The sequence below is a fragment of the Camelina sativa genome, chromosome 15 (genome assembly GCF_000633955.1).
Source record: "Camelina sativa cultivar DH55 chromosome 15, Cs, whole genome shotgun sequence".
NCBI lineage: Eukaryota > Viridiplantae > Streptophyta > Magnoliopsida > Brassicales > Brassicaceae > Camelina > Camelina sativa.
In genome coordinates, this window is record NC_025699.1 from 21,967,744 (window position 1) to 21,976,681 (window position 8,938).

At 39.4% G+C, this 8,938-nt stretch overlaps 1 pseudogene; it reads left to right on the forward strand.

Moving 5' to 3' along the window:
• The window catches only part of LOC104748671, a 6,648-nt pseudogene continuing 4,979 nt past the window's right edge, over nucleotides 7,270-8,938 (forward strand).

Sequence of the window (8,938 nt, forward strand, 5' to 3'; positions counted from 1 at the left end):
TTATCATGAATAACTCTAAACCCATTGTTACACCAGTTGTTCTTAAAGGCACAAACTACTTGCTGTGGACAAGAACCACAAGAACTGCCCTTGGAGGTCGAGGACTGTGGAGCCACGTTGAAGTGGACTATGTACCAAAAGAAACTTGGAAGGAAGAGAAGGATACTACTGAGGCGAGAGAAGAAGAGACAGAATGAGAGGCAAAATGGTTTCAAGAAGATCAAGTTGTTCTCTCTGTTCTCCAAAACTCGTTGGATGCCCCGATTCTTGAAGCCTACTCCTACTGCGAGACAGCCAAAGAACTCTGGGAGATACTCAAAAATGTGTATGGTAATGTCTCTAACCTGACACGAGTATTTGAAGTGAAGAGAGCCATTAACAACCTCAGTCAAGAAAACTTGGAATTTACTAAACTTCTTGGCAAGTTTCGAGCACTATGGTCAGGACTCGAAGCTTTGCGACCAAGTACTCAAGATCGGTAACACTTAATGAAAGAAAAGAGCAGGATAAAATATTTGGTCTTCTCCTTACCTTGAATCCAGCTTTCGATGATCTCCTGAAGCACATCCTACGTGCATACAAGCTTCCCAACTTTGAAGAAGTTTGTTCGCAGATTCAAAAAGAACAAGGATCTCTTGATCTTTTTAGTGGAAATGGCGAACTTGTCACGGCGAACAGGGGTGTGTACAAACAAGAAGATAGACGAGTATGGATATGTGATCACTGCAAGAAAAGGGGCCACATGAAGGACAAATTCTGGATCCTTCACCCTCATCTCAAGCCAGCCAAGTTTAAAGCCAACCTCTCTAAGGAAGCGACAGGAGAGAAAGCAACTGCTTCATCGAAACAAGCAGAGGAGGCAGCTATGACAACATCATATGCAGAGGTGGTAAGGAAGTCTGACCTGGAAGCACTCATCCGATCCATCGTCTCACTAAAAGACTCTGGTAAAACCTTCTTTGCTTCAAAACCAAGTAGTTCAATTGTTGTTGACTCCGGTGCTTCTCATCATATGATAAGTAACCCAAGTCTGATAAACAACATAAAACCGGCCTTAGGAAATGTTATCATTGATAATGGAGATCAAATACCATTTAAGGGAGTAGGGGATTTGAAACTGTTTGACAAAACCTCAAAAACTTTCTTTATGCCTACCTTTACATCTAATCTTTTATCAGTTAAAAGAGCTACAAATGATTTGAACTGCTACACCATCTTTGGTCCTAATAGTGTTCATTTTCAGGATATTGAGACTGGAAAGATTCTTGGAGAAGGGAATGCTAATGGAGATCTCTATGTCTTAGAGAACACTTCACCAAGTCCTTCTTTTTTGTTTAAGTCTTGTTTTGCGTCTAGTTTAAATGCAGTATGGCATGCTAGATTAGGCCATCCTCACTCTCGTGCACTTAGCTTAATGTTGCATAATGTTTCATTTGACAATTCAAGTTGTGAGTTTTGTATTCTTGGAAAACATTGCAAGTCTATTTTCCCTTCATCAACTACTATTTATGAGCATTGTTTTGACTTAGTACATTCAGATGTTTGAACATCACCATGCCTATCTAGAGACAATAACAAGTATTTTGTGACATTCATTAATGAAAAATAAAAATATACTTGGATTACCTTGTTACCTTCTAAGGATAGAGTATATGATGCCTTTGTTAACTTTCAAAACTATGTTGCTAACCACTTCAATGCCAAAATAAAAGTTCTAAGATCTGATAATGGAGGAAATTATACAGGTCATAAGATCAAGGAATACTTAGCCAAACATGGCATCCTACACCTAACTAGTTGCCCATATACACCCCAACAGAATGGTGTAGCAGAGAGAAAGAATCGCACCTCATGGAGGTGGCAAGATCGATGATGTTTCATACTAATGTCACCAAGAAATTATGGGGTGATGCCGTGATGACTGCGTGTTATCTCATCAACAGAACCCCGACAAAGATTCTTGATGATCGGTCTCCATTTGAGGTACTGAACAAAATCAAGCCATCTTTAGATCACTTACATGTGTTTGGTTGTGTTTGTTTTGTCTTAGTACCTGAAGAACAGAGGAACAAGCTCGATCCTAAAAGCACTAAATGCATATTTATCGGCTACTCAACAACGCATAAAGGCTATAAATGCTATGATCCTTCCATGAGTTGAATGCTTATCTCTCGAGATGTAAAATTCATCGAAGATGCAGGTTACTTTGACAAGAAAGATTGGAACAGTTTGAAGGACCTGTCTCATTCTCCGAATGACGGGGCAGCAAGTTTGAAGTTTCTTCTTGATCATCCTGGACATTCTTCACATAAGACAACTGATCATCGAGAACAACGGCAGAGTATCTCTTCTTTTTCTGGTGCTCCACCTACTTCTTCACCTGAGCAGGATATTCAACAAATTCCCATAGGGGATACGACGAATCAAGAAGACTCTCATGAAGTAGGGGAAGATGACTTGTCCAGCAGAGACACCGTTAATGATGATCATGAGATGTCTCAAGCAGAGGAAGGATCTACTCATCCGACTCTCCGGAGGAGTGAGAGAATTAAACCTCATCCATCTACTTGGCGAGACAAGAGCTTTTACTATAGTAATCAGGCTATTGCTCATCTTATTCAAGCGGTCTATTCATTTGAGCTACTACCTGCAGAACACCAAGCTTTCTTCAGCAAAATTGAGGATCATTGGATCCCTCAAACCTACGATGAGGCTAAAGATCATGATGAGTGGTTAGGAGCGGTTCAAGATGAGACAGGAGCTATGATTAAGAACCACACTTGGGACGAGGCTGATCTACCTAAAGGCAAAAAGGCAGTTAGCTCCAAGTGGGTCTTCACCATCAAGTACCTGAGAAATGGAGACATTGAATGCTACAAAGCTCATCTTGTAGCCCTTGGATTCACTCAGACATATGGGACAGACTACAAGGAGACATTCACACCGGTGGCAAAGCTACATACGGTTCGTGTGGTACTCTCTCTGGCGACCAACCTATCATGGGAGCTCTGGCAGATGGACGTTAAGAACGCCTTTCTTCAGGGCAAACTTGAGGATGCAGTCTACATGACACCACCGCCTGGTCTTGAAGACATTGTCTCTCCGGGAAAGGTTCTCAGACTGCGTAAGGCGATATATGGTCTTAAGCAGTCCCCACGAGCTTGGTATCACAAACTCAATTCTACACTCAAGGACCGTGGATTCCGACGCTCTGAGGCTGATCACACCCTATTTACACTGTAGAGTAATCGTGGCATCATCGTGGTCCTTATATATGTCGATGATATCATCGTTTCTGGTGACAACAAGGACGATATTCATGAAACTAAGCTATTTCTTAAATCTGTTTTTTGATATTAAAGATCTTGGCAAGATGAAATACTTTCTTGGAATCGAAATCTGTAGTTCTCCAGAAGGTTTATTTTTATCACAACGAAAGTATACTCTCGATCTTTTAGCTGAAACATGACGACTTGGTGCTAAACTAGCTCCCACACCGATTGATGAAGGGTACGAGCTCAAGCGAAAGGGGGATAAGGTGCCACAAGGACAACCGCTTGATCCGATTCATGAACCATATAAGGATGTCACAAGATATCGGCGACTGGTCGGTAAGCTAATTTATCTTACTATAACACGACCTGATCTCTGTTATGTTGTAAATCAGGTCAGTCAGCTCATGAAAGCTCCAACCAAGTTCACTGGAGTATGGTGGAAAGAATTCTCAGCAATCTCAAGGGAAGTCCATGCCAAGGAATTTGGATGGGAAAGAACTCAAGCACAGAGATAGTGGGCTACTATGATGCGGATTATGCAGGAGACACGATGGACATGAGATCAACTACTGGATATTGCACATTTATTGGAGGTAACTTAGTTATATGGAAATCAAAGAAACATAAGGTGGTCTCATGTTCGAGTGCGGCAGCGGAATACAGAGCTATGAGGAAGATAACAAATGAGCTGACATGGCTAAAGGCGCTTCTCAAGGACCTAGGAATTGAATCAAAGCAACCGATCATCATGCATTGTGATAATGAAACAGCAATTCACATAGCCACAAATTCAGTATTTCATGAGAGGACCAAACACATTGAAGTGGATTGTCATAAGGTTCGAGAAAAGATTGAGGAAGGGGTAACTCTACCATGCTACACTCCAAGTGAAGATCAGTTGGCGGATATCTTCACCAAAGCTACATGTCCGAAGGTTTGTGAACATATTTACAGCAAACTCGGGCTTGTAGACCTTACACGCCCTTGATCGACTTCTCAAATCCGTGGACATCACACTCTTTTTCCCTCAACATAGTTTTGTCCCACGAGGTTTTCTATGTTGAGATTTTTAACGAGGTGATGCTTCACGGGTTCCAAGCTTAGCCATTGCATTCGGCTAAGCTTGAGGGGGAGTATTTATCAAGTTCTACTGAGAAGACTCGACCGTACAGCATCACAATAAGGCCTGAGTCGTTATCAAAGATATCAGAACATGAGAAGAGAGGAAGTCGGTCCAACAAGCCCACAAGTGTTCTAGAATGCTCCAATCTAACCGTTGAGGAATTGAGAGTCACATGTGTGCATATGCAAGTTGACTTTGGAGATGTCACTATAAATATTTTGGGAAACTACTCTCTCTATCTTTCTGCAAATGTCTCTATCTTATGTTTCTATTTGTGTAAAGGAGTTTCCCTAGCTAGCTCTCCTATTTAAGGTTGTAGTCACATGTAGGAACAGATTATTCTGGTTGAATTGATTCTATTCTCTTTGCTAAACACAAATCCTCTTTATTTTACTTTACTTCCACTAATTCTAACAGGAATGAGCGGTTTGATTACATGCATGATTTCTCTAATAAAAGCTCATTCAATTTTCAGAAAAGAAATGGTTAAAATATTAAATTATTCTCGTACGATCGAGATTGTGTATACCCCAAGTCAAGTTAGGTGAGTAAGAGTTTATGGTTAGAAAGGCTGTTGGTTGGATGATACTATGGTAAGATATACAACTTATGGGCTTAATTGTTTGAGAACGGACAATCGACGTACTATTTCCCCCTCGGAACTATCATATCGTGCCAGTTTCCCATCGATCTTTGCCTTCTTACTAGTTCTCCTTCGGACTTATATCCTCCAACTATTTCCCCCCGAATCCATACTTCTCCGCCAATTTCCCCATCGAACTGGGTTTATACGGTTTTGAGTCTAAACCCAATAAAAACCGATGTTAAACCGGTTCCTCTACTGTGGACTCCCCATTGTAGTCTTCCTCTGCAAATTTCTTGAGATCTCTACACATACTTTATCAACCATAGCGAGAAAATCCCTAACAATAACAAACAAATGAAGTGGATTCTTTCCTTTCACAAGCTCATCACGAGTCATACCTAAGGATTTGAGCATGATCGCTGTGTTCAGAGATTTTCTCGGGTCGAGTATAAAAATCTGAGTTGGTAAGGCTGAGTTAGGTTTCTTATCGCCGCCATGGTCTGGAGATTTGTTCACCGCCACGTAGCCGAAGAGAGCCTCCATTAAATCACCATCGAAACTGAGAAAGGAGAAACCAAATTTGTAAAGTTTGGATTTTTATTGAATAAACCCTAAAATTGAAAGAAAGATCTAAAAAGTGTACCTGAAAGAGCCACGATCGATTTTGTCCCAAACCATGGAATGATCAGAGTCAGGGTTGACTTTATCCCAATGTAAAGGCTTGAGCTTTACCTGACCATTTGAACCTTCCCCTGAAGATGATGATCCTCTAGGAGCCGGCGGTGGTTTTGAAACTGAAGAAGACAAAGCCGCAGTCTTTTTCAACGGCGGAGGTGGCGGTGGAGATGGACCACTCTTAGGCTTAGGAGGAGGAGGATGAGGTATTGCACTCTGCTTCACCGGAATTGGTGGTGGCGGTGGTGACGGATCTGATTTGGTCATTTTAAAAGACTCAGTCTTAACATGAGGAGGAGGAGGATGAGTGGTGGTTGTGTTGTTCTTGTAATTATCTTGTGAACTACACTTTGAGAAGTCGATGATCTTCCTCTGAGAAGAGGAACCTCCTATTTCTTCTTGTTGTTTAAATAAATCACAGGGATTCCAACGGTGTTCGCCGGCTCAACCATGGTTTCAGGAGATGAGATGAGATCGGATCGCGTCGGTTAGGTTAAAGATAGGTTTAGTTATGTAATCGGGTTGTAATCGGTTAGTAATCCGGTTTAATAGGGTTTAATTTGGTTAATAAGATTTGTGGTTGGTTAATCGAAACAGTAAACCGTTATAATTAAAATGATGGAAAATTAGATGAGAAGTTTAAGTTTGATGGGGAAATAGGCGGAGAAGTATGGATTCGGAGGGAAATAAGCGAAGGATATAAGTCCGAAGGAGAACTAGTAAGAAGGCAAAGATCGTTGGGAAACTGGAACGATACGATAATTCTGAGGGGGAAATAGTACGTCGGTCCGAGAATGGGAGTACGAAATAGAAAAGTATTTTACTCTCTATTGGATAGTGATCGCTAACGACGCTCTCTTCTGTATTATATGAACGAAACGCACGACTTTTATTAATTAAAAATTTGGTGTTTTACAATACAACTAACAGCTCTTTTATCGACGTGAAAACCACATGACGAAACAATAGGAAACGTAGGGTTTGTAACTCTTTACTTATATATTCTTGACATAAAATTACCATTGGATAAGTCATGACCTTTAATCACACATTTTAACTTAACATATATATACTTAATTATTGAATGATGACCAAACTCAATTATTTTTTTTTGAAAAAAACCAAACTCAATTATTACTAACAAGATCGTGGATTATGCAAAAGTTCTTGAAACATTGTGCCTTTGTGGTCTTCAAATCGCAGGTTGCCAGGTTCGTAATGGCGATGCAACACAAATTTGTCGGATCATTTCATTTTCCTTATTCACTATACATAGATAACTTTAAATTAAATTTTGTTCAGAAACAAATTTTACAGTTAAATATTTTTTTTTTTTTTTTGTTTGCCAATAAATATTTTTTTTAAAAAACATTTTTCTAAGGTTTGAAACTTAATTAAAAAAATAAATAAATAAATAAAAATAAAAAGATTAGTGGGCCTAAAACGAATCATATCGGCCCATTAGTGGCTGTAATACTCTAACCAAACCGTCCTTCTTCACCGACCGTTATAAAAGTAAGATAATCGCCAGACGTGACGGACACGAAATCGAAAACCTCAGATTTCTCAATCGCTGAGGCTTTTTTTTCCCCGACAACAGAGCAAAGAAACAAGAAGAAGAAGATGACGACTCGAATAACCCCTGGTGTAGGAGCTAATCTTCTCGGCCAACACGCCGCTGAGAGGAACCAAGACGCCACCGTTTACGTCGGAAACCTAAATCCTCAGGTTCTTTAACTTCGTAATAGTACTTATTATTATTTTATTTTTTTGTTAATTACCTAAAAAAAAGTAATTTTAGGGTTTATAGTGATGAAACTGATCAATTCTTTTCTTTTAATTTTAGCGAGTTTCTGAAGAATTGCTTTGGGAATTGTTCGCACAAGCCGGACCAGTTGGTAAGTTAATCATCAATATGTATATGTCTCGTTTCGTATTCTTATTTGGTAGCTAATTAATGGTTTAGGGTTTTGTTCGAATAATATGTCTGACATTAGCTCGTCTTTCTCTTTGTATTGTATCAGTTAATGTCTTTATTCCGAAAGATAAGGTGACAAATGTTCAAAGAGAATTTGGTTTCGTTCAATTCCGTAACGAGGAAGATGCTGACTATGTAAGTGTTGCTCTTTTAATTTCCCTTATGTGAAGGAGGTTTTTTGATAAGATTTCTTTGTTAATATAACAAGTTTTCAATTGTTTTTGTTTCAGGCAATTAAGGTTTTAAACATGATTAAGCTCTACGGGGAACATATAAGTGTTAAAAAGGTAACAAATTATAGTATCTTTTGTTAACTTTGATTATTTTTGTGAGTTTTGTTGATCTTAACATTTTTTGTTTCCTTGTTTTGTATTAGACATTGCAAGATAAGGAGAGTTTGGATGTTGGTGCTCACCTTTTCATTGGAAACCTTGACCCTGTAAGTATCATATAGTTATAACAAAAACACTCTCAAATTAGTATAACTTCAAAACTAGCTGACCAAGGTTTTGCTTTTTTAATGTTTTTCTTTTTTCTTTACAGGATGTGGATGAAAAGCTCTTGTATGATACTTTTAGCGCGTTTGGTTTGGTTGTTGATAGTCCTAAGGTAAAATTCTTTATTTCTTGAGATATCAGTCCATGATTCTTGATCTGATTTGTAGATAAAATAATATAATTTTCATAACCTTGTCGTTTCAGATAATGCGAGAACAGGATACCGGAAACTCACGAGGTTTCGGTTTCATCAGCTATAACTCCTTTGAGGCATCTGATGCTGCTATTGAGGTATAGTTCTCTGCTTCTTTACTAATGACTTATTATTATTTTAATGAGTCCAACACATTCCTCTGATTTTTGTTTGACTTGTTGCAGGCAATGAATGGACAATACCTGAGTAATCGTCAAATAACAGTCTCTTACGCATACAAGAAAGACACCAAAGGAGAGCGCCACGGTACTCAAGCAGGTTAGTAGACTCGTCTTTATATACCCTTTAATTGTTTTAAGTTTTAGCTTATGGATTCAGTTTCTCTAACAACGACACATTACTTTTGTGAATTGTAGAGAGGCTTTTGGCTGCTACAAATCCAAGTTCCCAAAAAAGCAGACCCCATACGCTATTCGCAAGTATCCCTCCAACGCATCTTAATGCTCCTAAAGTTAACGGCCAGCCACGTCCGTTCGCTAATGGAGGTATGCAATTGCAACCTGTCCCGATCCCGGCCCGTGGTCCACCACCACCTCCACAAGCGTATCAAACTCAGCCACCATTTTGGCCTTCTCAGCAACAACAACAAC